At 41.7% G+C, this 15,652-nt stretch overlaps 1 protein-coding gene across 3 annotated transcripts in view; it reads left to right on the top strand.

The window, feature by feature from the left end:
- Positions 1-15,364, top strand: part of TRMT11 (tRNA methyltransferase 11 homolog) — a 52,259-nt gene extending 36,895 nt beyond the window's left edge. The window contains exon 14 of one of the 3 annotated variants that reach the window (XR_003546348.2): positions 15,101-15,364. The gene's annotated coding sequence lies outside the window, so the exon portion shown is untranslated. Of the gene's footprint in view, positions 1-2,198 lie in introns of all 3 variants that reach the window. The other 2 variants (XR_005563693.1, XR_005563695.1) reach the window with 2 other exon arrangements.
- The last annotated feature ends 288 nt before the right edge of the window (positions 15,365-15,652 follow it).

Genomic DNA, 15,652 nt, shown 5'->3' with positions numbered 1-15,652 from the left:
TGTTAGCACTCCTTTCATTTGGATGCTGCAACAGGCATTTCAGAGAGCATGCATGGCTAGCTTGTGTGAGGATGTGCTGGCGTGGTGGGTTTTTTCTCTCTTTGGTTTTGTGAGACAGCCCTTGTCTGTGCAGATAAGGTCTGAGTAGCAGGATGTAAACAAGACTCAAGGTGTGAAATCAATGACTAGTTAATTCCACCCTGAATAATATGGGGAAGCAGCAGTGTTGTGTAGCAACACTTAGCAAGAAGACAGCAGCACACAGAGTTTTGGGAGGTGTTTGGAATGAGATGCCATGTGGGGACATTTGTACCCTATATGCTGAGATGATGAAGCAGTACCAGAGTGACAGAGCAGCTGTGACTGCATTGGGTAACCCAGATTTTATATCCTGCCTGAAGCGGAAGGTGGTTTCTGTGTGTGAAATGCAAATACACATTCATCTCTGAGGCTGGGAACATCTTCCTGTGTGGAACATCTGCCTTTGGGAAAGGAGGGTTAAAACTCCTTCTATACGGTGCTGTGGCCATTCTTTCTACAAATTGTAGGGGAACCTAGGACTTCTTATCCTAGGAGCTTCTAAACCCATAGCTTACATAGTTACTTTATGTATTTATGTAAACCATCAGCTCTGGGGCCCTCAAGATAAGAAAGACATTGGTCTGCTCAACCAGGCTCAGAGAAGGCCATGAAGATGATCAGAGGGCTGGAGCACCTCTCCTATGATGATAGACTGAGAGAGCTGGGGTTGTTCAGCCTGGAGAAGAGAAGGCTCGAGAGAGACCTTACAGCAACCTCCCACCTAAAGGTGACCTACAGTAAAGATGAGGAAGGACTCTTTATCAGGGAGTGCAGTGATGGGACAAGGGGTAACAATTTTAAACTGAAAGCAGGTAGGTTTAGATTAGATATTAGGAAGAAATTCTTCCCTGCAAAGTTGATGAGGCACAGGAACAGGTTGCCCAGAGAAGTTGTGGGTGCCTTATCCCTGGAAGTATTCAGGGGGTTGGAACGAGATGATCTTTAAGGTCCCTTCCATCCCAAAACATTTTATCATTCTATGATTTTATGATTTGAGTGTCTTGCATTCTTGAATGCATTTGTCCTCAGAAGATCCTTATGAAATAGATGTTCTAGTTTTAGAAATGTGACGTACCCAAGGTCATACATGACATCATAGTGTAGCAGGAAAATGAACATCTCCCAAATCTCAGGCTAGCTCCCAAACCACTCCACCATCTTTTCTTCTAGGGCTGATCACAAGCAGCCCACGCTGTATGTTCACTGGGATTTTTTTCTGTGCCAGGAGATCAGGGAAGCAAAATGTTTTGGACCTGTAAATCTCAATCTGGATTTACCTGTGAAACTAGTATTTTGGAGGGTTCTGTTGTAGCATTTAATATTTTAGTGCTTTGGGCACCATTTACACTCATTTGCTTTCTGACTGGAAAGAACCAATGATCCACAGCAGTGTACTAAAAATACATGAAAGAGAGAATGGTTTTAAAATTAGTGGGGAAATTCATACTGAAATATAAAGTAATTGTCCACAATACAGTGCAGGTTCTCTTAAACAAAACTGCTTGATACCATGAGCAGCAATGCAAGTGAATTCATCAATTGCTGTTAAATTTTTCTGGGCAATTAGTATGATCTTCAAGTAATACTTCAAAGGTTGCAATCTGCACAATTGGTTTCATTCACTTTGACTTGTCAGTTGTAAGAAAGGTACTCTTTATTTTATACTAAACTATGGCAAACAGATCAAGACCTAGGAAACTGAGAAAATCAATCCTTTATTGTAGCAGTTATCTTCAAAGCTTGTCTGAAAGATTTTTTTCCACAAAAGACCCATCTGTGTTAGGATTTTCAAAGTAAAAAATGAATATTTGTGTTTGCTAATGTCAAGAAAGCCTAATTATGTATGGAGCATTGCTAGTTTGTGAGCACTGATGATGCTGGGACTAAAGCACACTCATAGAATTTCATTAAAACTAGTAATTGGGGCTTATTACTCCACATCTAAAGCAAGTGTCTGCCTTATTTAACTCAGCATTGGGCTGAGATACTCAGTATGAAACACACAAGAATAACATTTAATTTTTCAGAAAGCTTTATTTTATTAATACCAGACCTTCACGAATGTCATGAGAATGGAGATGTCATTAAAACTTACTGTTTTTCCATGTCACCTTCAGGCATGTTTTGCCAGATCTGAAATCTAGAGCGGTGTTGACACTATTCTCTCACTCCAGAGAGAACAGACCATTCAGATTCTCCTCCATCACTCAGCAGAGCTGTGACAAGGTGAAGAGAAAAACATCACAACATTTCAGAGAATCTGTCTTAACCTTCTTCACAGGATGCAACATATCAGCACAAAGACAGAGGACAGGGTGGTGAGGTACCTCCAGCACATGCCTAGAAGATTATTTTCAAAGTTTTATGTTTGTTCTTCTAGAAATGAATTCCTTTTCTATGATGATGGATATTTTCAGTCTTAAAGGTAAGAGACTGGACTATCAGATTACTGGCTACCAGATATGGACAACTGATCGTGTTGCCTGTTCCAGCAGCCTGTGATTTTATGCCTGTGCTTACCTCTGCCTTTCTAGCCTTCACTGCTACAGATGGATACTGCAGTGCTATTCCTAAATGAAATTAGAATAATAGACTCTAGAGATGGAAAAGTACCTAATGTCCATTTCCCTATAGCTGCCAAACATACTTTATTTATAGAAGCAGAGGCAAATATCTTCCCTGACAGTCTTCTACCTTGAAATATTACATCCTCTTTATAGTCTGGGCTGAGAAAAGGAGACCTAACAGCTTCTTGATTTAAGGTTTTGCCAGTCTGTAAGCCTGCTACCCAAAGAGTCTTTTGGTACCAGTTACCTTTTTCTTTGTAGATTTGGAGCATCTGGAAAGTAAGATAGAGCAGTTTGAAAAGTGTCCAACTAATCTGCCGTGTTGTCCTCAGAACTGAGGACAACGAAACTGTGATTTTATAAACCAGGGGTTTCAGCATTCACAGGCATGTGTGTTTGTGTGTGTGTTTTTGTAAATCTGGATTCTGCAGAAATAACTAAAATACCTCATTTAGGTTATTGAAACGGTAATGGAAAAAATGCCCTGCAGACACTGTAATTGTTTAATTGGTATTCAATTGCTTGTACTCTTTCAGTCTTTAAAACAGATATCAAAGAATGAACTATAAAGTCAGATGTATATCTCCAGAGACTTAAACTGTCCAGTTTCCAGTGACATGCTTTAATTCTTCTCCCACTTAGTAATTTTGCATTGGCATGAGTTCTTTGGATAAGAAAGGGCAACTGACCCCTCCAAAATTACTCTTCTTACCTTGAACTAGAAATGATGGGATCTCACAAAATATGTAATCTCATTAATTTTAAGTGTACCGGCATTAATATCTTGGAGGTGATCCAAGGAAGACTTCAGCCTATGCAGTCTTGCACATGCTTAGGTGCTTAGCCAGTTTTAGAAATTATTATAAGTACAGAATTACTGATGACCAATGTTTTCCACTCCTTTCCCTGTTCCTACCACTCTCCCTTCCCCACATTGTTACTTAGATTTCAGTTAGTTCAGGTGCTCTCTGCAACATAAATATCTGCCTGAAGAAAAACCCCAACAAACCCACAACAAAACCTATCCAAAAAAACCTCACTCCAAAGCCTGGGGTTTTGTTCTGAATGTCCCAAGTTTTTGTTTCAGCCAGTCCTTGTGAGCAGGGAGTCCTGCTGCAACCAGCTTTGAGGTGATGTACCAGCAGCCAGTGTCGAGCCTCCTCTGAGCACGTGCCCAGATGGGCAGGTAGAGGGGGAAGGGATTCTGTGCCTGGGTGCCTCGGGCCATGACAGACACACATTCTTGCCTTCTCCCCACTGCAGCAGGAGGCCATCTGCTTTATTTTATGTTGTGGATACCTCTTCTGGCAAAGCAGGACGTTGTGCCCTGAGATGCAGGGCCTGGAAGGACCAAAATGTACCATGTCCTTGTCTCCAGACGTGTCTGCTTCATGCCAGTAAAACCGCTCACCCCTTAGCAGGTGGTAGAGCAGCCAGTTTCTTGGGCTGATCAATGGTGACCTGAGTTCTCCTGGTGATCACTGTTCTTCTGGCAACATACTGTGGTTATTCAGTCAAGTAAATGCTTAGGACCTCTACTTGTAATGTACAACACATCAATAAGGTGGGGTAGAGATTTAAACCCAAAGGAAATAGCCTCTGTTTATATAAATTGGAAGGGAGTTTGAAATCTCAATGTCTCATCTTGTTTTGATTTCTTTGTGGGTTCCCCTTCCTCTTTCCTACTCATTACTTATGACAGACTGAAGTTTACTGAGACCTTTCATTTTCCTGACTCCTGCCCCAGAAGCAGAAACTCAGGATGAGGTAGGATCTATGCCAGCCTCAGTTTCTTTTCTGTTCTCCAGTAGTTGTAATCTGAGTATTAACTACCTCGAAATACATACAATAACATATATACATTGGAGAAACAGATACAAAATATGGTTTCTACTAAAATGATCAATTTATTTATTATGGAAACCATGATCTTGCATGTTATCTTTGGTTTAAAATATGACTAATTGTTTGGACAGACCAGCAGTTTAGTTGGATGACTGGCTAGATATTGTAAGTTGTTTAAGAATGAAGTAGTTGATTTTGATGATAAAATATGCTCAAATATTATTACAGTTGTGTGTATGCATAAAAATTTAGGGGAAAGGTTTGGGGTTTTTTTTCTTTCTTTTCTTGGCTGAATTCTTGGTTTTCTTGGCCAAGGAAATTATTCTGTGTTAATCTGATTTGCAAAGAAGTTGTTCAGCAGAGACCTGTAACAGCTTATGAGAGCTGTTGGGGTAATTCTGAGATTAGGGGACATTTTGTTAGAGTCAGAGGACAGCAAGAATCTGAAGAATAAAATGAACCTAGACTTATTATTAATTCTACTTGTAAGAGAAGAAATTGTAAAACTTCAAAACAGACGGTCACTCATATACATTCAGCTCCATTTCTATTGCGGCAAAGATCTTAGGAGAGGTTGAACTGTATGTTTTAAGGTTATATTTTTCCCTTCTTAATCTTGCTTTGAAAATCATATGGCAGAGAGCAGCGGGATTTGTAATGTCTTTGAATAGTTTGAAAAAGGGTAGTATTTCTCAACCTTTCTTAATTGAAGAATGGTGTAGTCTTATAAAATCTATGAACCTTTCTGAATCCCTCTCTTTGTTGGAAAAAAAGGGTCAGTAATAAGTAAGAAAATCTTTGGCAATCAAGCTAATCACTTTGCAAAATCCTAGGTTAATCTTGTAATCGAACGATTTGATTAGACGTGTTGATAATAAAAATGTCTTTATGCCTTCCAGTAAGTCCTGCCAACCCTGAAAAACTGATGGCTGAGGGACTGGCTCCCACTGTTTTCTCTAGCAGGTGGTGATGCTTGTCAGCAAACCTGCTTGGAAGCTGTGGGTTTGTTTGAAGCAAGGTGTAGTCATTTTACCAGCCACCTCCTGATATTGTAGAAACCCTCATGCTCTGTGGACCTTGAGCTGAGTAGCAGAGATGAAAGAGAGCAGAGCTGTGGCTTCTCATGAGTACTTTTACTGCTTTTCTCTCCTTTATAAAGTTTCTGCATTTGAGCTTCATCACAAAGTGGGGATGCATTGGAGTTGCTTCTTTACCAGGAATTGGGGAGCAAGTCCATTGTTTCCCAAAGAAAGGGAGGAGAAACAATTCTAGAGCAGGAGAACAGTCTCTTTTTCTGAATTTTGCCTGAGGAGATGATGTGCCTGAGATGGGCCTGGGAAAAGAGATGGAGAATCTTGAAGGAGTGAGATTGTTGAGAAGCACTTAGCATGCTGTTGTCCTCAGGCCCTGTCTAGCCTAATGGAACTGGCTGCAGAGATGGAAGAAACACAGATTAACTTGGTCTACGAATCAAAGATTTTCAGAGTGCTTATAGTAGAAATCCAAGGTGCTTTTTCAGCTAATGGCAGCACTAGCATTCACATAGCTTCTAGTATAAACTGGGAAATCAGGGTTTATAGAGCTGTATTCAGAGGGGATCTGTTAGTTATGCCATACACAGGTTTTATTCAGCCTTCGGCTGCCTCGGATGAAATGAGCTACTTTCTGTGACTCTTCCTATTGAAAAATGAAGTCTAGGTTGTTGCCTCTAAAGTGCTGTGGACCTAGAAGTAAAACTGGAGCTTTGACTGTGTATTTCTACCTATGTCCTGAACATGGGGAGAGCCAAATCCTGCAAATGAAGTTTACTGCTGGCTCAGTATCTGAGTGGGGTTAAAAAGGAGGCATTACAGTAACCTACTATTTGGAGCCTGGCACTCCGAGTATACTCATCATTTCTTAATCTGTCTCTGGGTCTGGTTATAATTTGCATCTTGAGCAATCGTATTCACTCTGCGTTTGCATTTGTGTTTTCTTTTTCCATTGTTAAACCTGTTTTCATCTTACACATTTTTCATTCTTCTGCAGCCCATGGCCAGTGATAGATGACAAGGTTCAAATGCAGAAGGTCAATTAGATCATCCAGTGTCCATCTCTGCCAGCACAGGATTATTGTTTCTGTGGTCCATTTGCTATTGTTTTGTCCAGCTGATTGCTAAGTGGGTCCTGTTTATTCGACAGAGTTTTGCCACTAATAATATCCCACATAACCTTAACTATAACAGGGGGGTAGTCTGGGGTACTGTTGAGAGGTGGGAGATGGTCTTGTATGGTCAGAAAAATAATCTGTTTTTTTATTCTTTTTACTCATACCAGATCCAGTAGGTTGTTCTGAAGCACATTCCATTAACTGTTAAGTCAAATGTCTACATCACCAGCACTGTTTGAGTCCTACTTATCTCAATCCTTTCAGTCTAGGATATTCACATAGCAGAAAACATGATGGCTATTGGCATGCATCCTCATTAACTTAAAGGCTGTTTTGTTTATTGAGTGCATGTTTGCTAGCATGTTTGCAGTCATTCTGGGCAAAGAGGTTTGCAGTTTGCTTTCCTGTGGTTTCAAATTGCAGTGGTTATCTAGTAGGGAAACCTGTCTTAAAGAGTTAAATAAGGAACTAATGAAAATTACTCGCCTACAGAAAGAAAGTTTCACTGGCAGCCTAGAGACAGAAATCTGCTGAATCTGAGACTGGGAGTGATGCTGCATTGAAAATTACTTAGTGCACTTTTATCTTAAATTTTAAAAAAGCCCTAATACAAGTCTAAAGCATATATAATTCATGGCAATTTCAAAATGTTTTTCTAAGGCTAGACTGTCAAGATTATTCTGAATTGGACAATGAGAAGTATATTTTAATTATTTTAAAGCAGGTTTCTTCAATGCCTTAAGATCTGCAGACGAACTGAAATCAGTGGAGAGATTGCTTGCAAGCAGTATACAGCTGTCTGAATGATAAGATTACCTAAACAGATTCTGCTTATGCAGAGACATTTTAGTGTTAGCTGGGTAAAATCACATAAATATTCTTTGGGATAGTTGTTTCTTGGATGTATCTCTCAGGTGATTTCACATAAATATTACTCATGTACACTTAATAAGAGGGCAAAAGGAGAAGGTCAATTTCTGGCAGAGTTCTTTGTGGAGAATGATCTAGCTACTGGAATACTGGAGGCAATGGGAGGTGAAGAAAGAGCAATGTATCCTTATGTGACAAAGAGTTACCTGGGTGTGAACACCTTCCATCAGGAGCAGATTCAGACTAAGCAGAGAGATATTTTTGCTGTCTCTGACTGTGGTCCCATTCTCTTCTGCTGTGGTTTCTCCAGGGCAGTGTAAATAACTTCATGATCAGTGTGCTGGTTTCTAGGAATACTATTCTAAGGTACCTAATTCTCCCTGGGAATTGTATCTTGAGTGTCTAATTCCTGGCTGAGGAGTCTACTAGGCAACAGGAAATCTGCCGATTAAAACATTGCAACATCTAAGTCCCTGGCTGTACCCCAGCTTTGCTGGAGGACCAGTTTTCATCTGTTTGCCTATGAAAAAATATACTCAGATGTATATCGTTTCTCTTGCATCATTTAAGTGATTCCTCATGTTTCCCACTGGCTATTATTTTTATTACCCACATGCAGTACTTTGCTGCTTATTTTGTTCATTGTAATGCAACCAGTAGCACTCTTGTTTCTTGATCCCCCAAAATGTGTGGTTTAAGGTCCCACATTAGCAAAAGGTGGTTGAAGTTAAGTGGGCTTAGCCTTCCAGCTTCTGCTATTTTGAGGTAGGAACTGGACCAGCTCATTTACCCAGTGTAGCGGTGGACTGTCCATCCTGATTTACTGGGCTGAATGGCTTCTGTTCCCTAGTCTTTTGTTTTTCCTTAAAAAGAGTTTGGAAGGGACTGTACTCTGAGTTGCTTGCTGACAGCAATCAATACAACACTAGTCATCTTCACTTCTTCTCCCATTTACTGACGACTCCAGGGTCCTTTCTTTATGAATCCAGGAAATATTTCTCTTCCTTCCCCCGTAGCACGAGCCGTCAGCTCACTAACGGCAGCTCTAACCTGATGTCAGAAGGGAACTTTGCTTCCAGCCGCATCCTCTTTGAGAATACAGAGTAATCCATGGTCCCCTGGCCAAAGCACTCAGAATTACGTAGGTGGAAGTGCCAAATATTTCAGTGCTCAGGGAGCCCATAAATTAAATTTGGAAACCAAAGGTAAATCTAGTCAACATTTTTTCTTTGCTGAAGAACAAGTCTGAATGTTGAACCAAATTTGCAGGTATTGATGCTTGGGAAATCCTGCAGTTCTTGGAAACTCTCAAATTTAATTGCTGGGTAGACTGTATCTGTTCTTCTCCAGACCATTTTGGGGAAAGAGCTTTTTCTGGCCTGGAAGGAGAGGAAAGTGTCTTGTCTGTGAGTGATGCTCAAAGGCAACCATTGGAAAAAGGCATAAACCAACAAAAATAAATTGAAGTATCCTCTGCATCGGTATTTAAAGACTGGCTGACTGACTCTCTGCTTCCCTCTGATGATAAAGTAAGGCACACTGTGAAGGACTGAGAAGGTATTTCTTAGAATCACAGAGTGGTTTGGGTTGGAGGGACCTTAAAGATCATCTTGTTCTAAGCCCCGTGCCATGGGCAGGAGCATATTCTAGATCAACTAGACAAGATTGCTCAAAGCCCCATCCAGCCTGATCTTGAATGCTTCCAGGGATGAGGCATTCACAGATTCTGTGAGCAACCTATTCAAGTGTCTCACCAACCTCACAGTAAATAATTTCTTCCTCATATCTAATCTGAGTCTGTCCTCTTTCAGTTCCAGCTCTACCTGCTTACCCAGTCTGTGGGACACACAGTTTGAACACATATGCACACACGCACACAGACACACACACACACCCCCCTTTGCCAGGGAGAACCGGAGCTCTTTAACAGACCTTGTAGGAGGAAGGGGTTTAGAAAGCTTTGCGATTGTGGACTTCAGTCTCCCCATTGAAGCTGTCATCTTTGGATTCAAGGATTTAATTATCATATTTGGAGGAAGCACTGGAAGAGGTAAGGCTGTCTCTCCAGGCTGCAAGACCTCTCTGGAGACTGTGGAAATGTAGTTCCCACCCTCCTGCTGCACCAAATCTTTCAGACAAAGGTAGGAACCACTTGTCCCCCTCCCAGTTGACTGTCACAAATACTTGAGTTCACATAAAGCAAAAGAGCTTGTGTGTGAGGGAATGCGCTACAGAAGGGAGGGAAGAGTTCATTTTGGAGTGGTATAATGTGGGAAGGGGAGGAGAAACTGAACAGAGAAGATCAACATCTTGCAAGAGGAAGGTGAATCATACCTATTTATGCTAAAAATGGATGCACCCAGTGCAGTGCTCAGTATCATGGTGCTTCACTTCTGCCTGCAAAGCTGGACCTCTGGTCTGTGTAGCTGGGAGACAGATAAATTCTGGATTTAGAAGGACTTGTCCCGAGCCACAGGAATAAAAACTTGTTTACATCACACAAGGTAAGATTTACTGAGCATTGTCACTATTAATAGCATGAACCTACGTAACAACTTACTCCTTTCTAGCTGACAGTTCCCTGGCCCAAGCTGAGAGTCCTGGGCTGTCATCAAGGACATTGTTATGCATAATGTATTAACAGCATTGCTTCAGATGATTTCTGATTACAACTCTCTCTTTGTTCCTTCCCAGTTTCCTTTTCCCAAGTCTGCTCGTTTCCACTCTGCTTCCTCTCCATTTCTTCTGGCTGCTCAGTGGCCAAATTTCTAGTCTGTGTTCTGCCCCATAATGTAATCACTGCACTCGGGGCCAGCCATGAGATTCTGAAAAAAGGCAAATGTTGGGGCCCCACTTTGGTGGCATCACAAGCATCTCCCAAAAGAAAGGGAGCAACTGCCTTTCCAGGCCAAGAGATGGAATTGTGGCCCTCTGTTTGTATGCCAGAGCTCCAGGCTCCTGGCTACTTTCACTAAGTTTTGAACCAACCAGGAAAGCTTTACAGTATACATTAGAAGAGGGTCTGCTTTAGAAATTGTGTTAGATTTAAGGTATGGAATTCCTTCAGTATTGGAATTCCCCAAACTTTAGCAGTCAGCAGATTTCATATGCTAATAATATTTGTGACAACAGGGAACCTATGTGGGGAATAAAATAAGGCTGGAGGAATTAACCCAAATTCCTAGCTTCTGTCTGTTATAAATAGTGCTGCATTATTGAAATTTTCATCTTACGGATTTTAAGGATCACAGCACTAGAGCAAAGATGATTGGAGCAGCCTTGCATTGCCTTATAAATTCAGCTGCATAAACTAGGAGGTCAAACTGCATAATTAGATTTACTCTAAGCTATTATTCACAGAGTACTGTGTAAAGTGCATTAGGAGAAATGGATTAATTTCAGATGCCATCTAAAGCAACTGATTTTAATAACTGGACAAGTGCTGAGCCAAAGGTCTGGATTTTCTGTTTATCACCAGTTTTTTTGCTACTTCATATGCAAATTTGATAATATAGTGAGTGTTGAGGCCTCGTTTGTCCTTGAGCGTACGTGCAGAGCTGGCTGACCCCAAGGACAGGAACAGGATACATGCCTCTGAAGGCATAAGGGGAACTCTTCATTTGCTTTACGTAAACCTCAGTCTTTAATGACTTCAGAGAGAATGCTCAAATACTTAAATGAACATTATTCTTGAACATGAAGTTTTAATAGTGCACCTTTTAAGTTTGTCATCATGTATAAATTTATAGCAGATGAGAGTTTGTGCAATGCTTCAACTGTTCCATGACTAGGGAATCCACCCACTTCACTAGATCCCAAAGAAATCAGCTCCCCAGACTAGAATTTGCTTGGGAGAAACTAATGATGAGCAGGATGGATGTTCCTAATGCAACTATCTGTATGCACTTTAGGAGCAACAGCTGCAGCTTCCGTGGTAATTTTGCTTTTAGTTTTCTGTCAGTATAATTAGGAAAGAAAAGCTAGCTAGAGGACTGTTCTTAACCACAGCATTAATTTCTTAGGCTAGATGCTAGTTGCATGTCAAAACTGAAGTCTTTGTAGGTGGAAGTGATATATTTACTGGACAAATTTGAAAGCCTCAGAATTCAAAATAATACCAAAATATTTCAAATATGTATTTAGTCCAGTATACTTTCAATAGCGTGAAATGCGTAATAAGGCTGTTTCTGGTTTGATTTCAAAGCAGCTAGCTTTTGTTTTCTGTCCGAAACCGCACATCTTTGCAGTTGGGCAACTTCCTCACAGGATGAGATGGAAAGGAGCCATGGAAGCGTAAAAAGCCCCTTGCAATCTCTTATGAAACAGCCAATAAAGGAAACCTAGGCATGGATGATCTTAGGTGCTTCTGCCGTTAGTGGTGGGACACCTGCGGGGCCAGCCGAGCCAGGAGCCAGAGACATGTCCCTGGAAGCGCCTTTCTCTGAGTAACTGCAGCAGCTGAGCTGGGGCTAAATTGAAAACAGAAATACCGATTGTCATGTCACCCGGATGCTCTGCCTCCAGCCTACCAGATGGAGGCAAAAAATGCTACCAGATGTTCTTATGTTATTAATATTGTTATTATTGTTATTATAAATAATATTTCATATTGACTGGCTTTCACTCCTGGCCCATCTGGAGCGCACATGCTTGGGAAGAGAGCCCCAGCAGCCTGTTGTTCCCCCATTTCCCTGCACACCTGTAAAGGAAGCTGGGAGGACTCCGCTCTTTGTGCTGGAGGATGAAGAATGCAGGGGGCTGCCTGTGACAGGGTGCCCCCTGCCCTAGTCCCCTCCCACTGCTACAGGTACTAATCCAAGCTCTGCTGGCGTCCCAGCAATGCTGCCCAAGCCAGGCCTTTTTTCCACTTTCCTTTTTACAGCAGCATGAGATCCTTTCACGCACAGCCTTGTTTTGAGAGCTTTGTACTCGTACACACCCTGGCTTTATATGGTGAGGTCAAGCTCTGCTGATGTTCCTGTCACTGGACATTTTGCAGTAGGAGGTGCCAATGTGACATTCGCATAGTCTGAAGCACCTCTGGCCAAGGTACCACTTCAGTGAAAGTTCTCTGGCTTATCCTTCCAATCTAATGTTAGACCAGAAACTCTCCAAAAATGTTTCTGTGTAATTGCTCCTACTCCATGTCACCAGAAAAATGGACTGGCTTTGGAGGTGAAAATGGAGAGTATGGCATGACTCCAGTGTGGGACTCGCCATAAACTTCATCAGATTCTCTGTCTTAATGATGCGTCACCTACCAAGCACTGTATAATGTAAGTGCCAAACCATTACTGGAGTGGAAATTATCCCATTATACCCATTTAGGCCAACTGTCTAGGAATACAGGAACGAGAAAAAAATACTGAAGGAGGTGATGACAGTGGTTCATTAAAAAGGATAAAATGCTAGGATACTCCAAAGTGTGGCATATTAGTATTTGTATATCTCTAAGCAGAGATATGCTGTATATCTCTAGCATAAATAGATGGAACTTTATAAGTGGACTTTTGTGGTCACACTAGCTGTGATTTTTAATTATTACATTGTGGCGACCTACAGTTGGTACAGCACTTCCCAGGGATACAGGAAGGTGTGCCTGCCAGTAGAAGTTTGCCTCCATGAAAAAATGGATTACAGCCCTCTGAAGGTAAAGTTTGCCTCAGGTGGCTGTACAAACAGCATATCTCCCTACATGTAGTGCTATTCCAAGGGCAGCACTGCTGCCCAGGCAGCTGAGGGCCCAGTGAGGCTCTCAGTCACAACTCCCAGCCAGGGGAGTGCAGACCCAACCGTGGTCCTTGTATTCCTGGCTAGAAACAGGAGAGGTGCCCTATGCAGATGCAGGGAAAGGGCAATGCCCACAGTGGCTGGAGAGTCTCTTCGCAAAGGCAAACCTGGACAAGGGACACCCTGGCCAAAACAACCAGCTGTGTTCTGGGTGAAATCTCAGTTGTTCTGCACACAGGAGCTAGCTGCAATCACCGCAAAATCAGTCACCACATGTGACTGCAGTTGCTATAGGTCTGTATTGGAGCAATTCCTTTGCCACTGGCTTCAGTAACAATCATTGTTTTTCATCTCCTTTGAGTAAGGCTCATCCTGTGCAATGAGATGTCCATGCAATCAAGTTTTCTGGAGAGTGTCTCCTTTTCTGGCTGAAAGGTTTGTTCAGGCAAAATAGACAAGTTTTACAATGCTGGCCAGGGGTTTTCAGTCTGTGACTACATGAGGATGTTTGGGCTTCTGAAAATACAAAAATTGTAGGGGAAGGGCTGGGGTCATACACATCCCCTCCATGCGCTGCTGGCCAGAAGCCCTCCTGGGAGCAGCAGAGGCCCTTGCAGTCTACAGCTGCAGACTAAGCCCTTCATTGCTCTACAGAGTAACTTAGTATTTTTTCTGTCCCCCCCACCCTCCTCCTTTTCCTTTTGCACCTCAGGGGAACAGAATCAACCAAGTATATATTGGTGGAAGTGGCTTTTTCAGACACCTCGCATTCCCCCACTACACTGCTGGAAAACAAAAACCAGTGCTAGTCTGAAACCATAACAAAACAACGGGAAACCTTTTCTCTGTTAAATCAACAAGGTTTTGCCATCAATGTGAGTAAGTCACAGACTTCATGCTTGCCACCTAAGAGACATCCACTCATCTTATTGAAAAGAGTAGCAATTAGTCTAAATTGTGGGCAAATGAAAAGATAAGGGTGTTTTTCCTCTTCCTTTCCCTGCTATTTTAGAACCCAGTAGTTTTCTGCTTCAAGTGGAAAATAAGGATCATTACTGTGTTCAGCCTTGGTTTTTGTTAGATGCTTGTAAATCTTGCTAATTAGCTGTAGAAATCATAAAAGCTCAGCATAATGTTTTAATCATAAGCCCCTCCAGACACTGATGTTCATGTTGTTCCCTGGATCCTCATTTCTATATACAAATTACTGTGCCCATAACACTTTGGCAGCTCATCTCTCATGCCAAGGATATTTTCAACGGAATTGTTGTTTCAGTAACTAAGCCACAAGCCTAAACCTGCAAAAAATAAAAAATAAGAGAATAGCACTGCAGTGGAAGGTCCCCTCTCCTTATACTGGTAGAATATTAAAGCTTCTTCGAAGTAATTAAACACAGGTTTCAAGTATGCAGGCTGGCTGGCAGATCAGTGAAATCATTTCTCTTTTCCAAGAAGCTAAAGCAGCTGAGGAGGACAGGAATCCATGAGCACCACACTTAGATACCAGTGCTAGCATACTGGGGATTTCTGGGGCAGTACAACAGGTCCAAGGCATCATAGACATAGCTATGAAATCAAATCTCAAATTCTTATCCCAATCACCATAAACGAGGTCAGCATCTGCTAAGACACTGGATAATAATAGCTTGCTTAATTATACATTTTGCCTGTAATTTATTCCAGATCAACTTTCCTACTGGCAGCGAAGGAGGGTATTTTCCAGTTCTTTTATGTTCCTATGATTAGTGAATAATGCCTTTGGTGTATGTGCATGCGTCTAATTTTCACTTTCGACTTTAATGCAATTTAACATCATCAAAATAAATATTATTTTTCACTTTTCCAAATTTTATTTCAGCGCTTGTAAAGTAAATATTTTTCTTAATGTGGAATAGCCTGTGCCTGCTTCCTGATGCTCTCTCCGAGGGGAAGAAGGAGCCCTCTATTGCGGCAGCTGAGGATCGGCCAGCAGACAATGGTGCTTCTTTCAGAGGACAAGACCTTCTTAACCTGTGGCAGAGGAGCAGAGTGGATGGGCAGGGATACCTGTTTTGGCTACACTGTCAAATTTGCCTTCACTACAGCCCAAATAATAAAGGATAAATGGGATAATGGGATAAAAGCATTCTTTTTTCGTTCCTTTACATGAGTTGTTGAACTAAACTCGTCTTTGAATCATTACACAACAGTCACATTCCTTTACTGTCAGCAAGCTGATGATGTCAGTCAAATTTCTGAGCAGCTCAGAGCTTCTATGCTGGGCATGGCTGTAAGAACTGCAGAAAATTGAGCTGAACCAAGCTTGACCATTTAGAATCCCCCACCTCTGCAGTGCCATGGCTGAGGTATCACAGGCCTCTGGTGGTTATTTCTCACACACCTAAGACTGGTTGCTAGCAGTGAAGACCAT

The sequence above is a fragment of the Pipra filicauda genome, unplaced genomic scaffold (genome assembly GCF_003945595.2).
Source record: "Pipra filicauda isolate LSUMZ 115617 unplaced genomic scaffold, ASM394559v2 scaffold23_size5868930_pilon, whole genome shotgun sequence".
In the NCBI taxonomy this organism is placed as follows: Eukaryota; Metazoa; Chordata; class Aves; order Passeriformes; family Pipridae; genus Pipra; species Pipra filicauda.
This window is presented reverse-complemented; position numbering and strand designations above follow the sequence as displayed.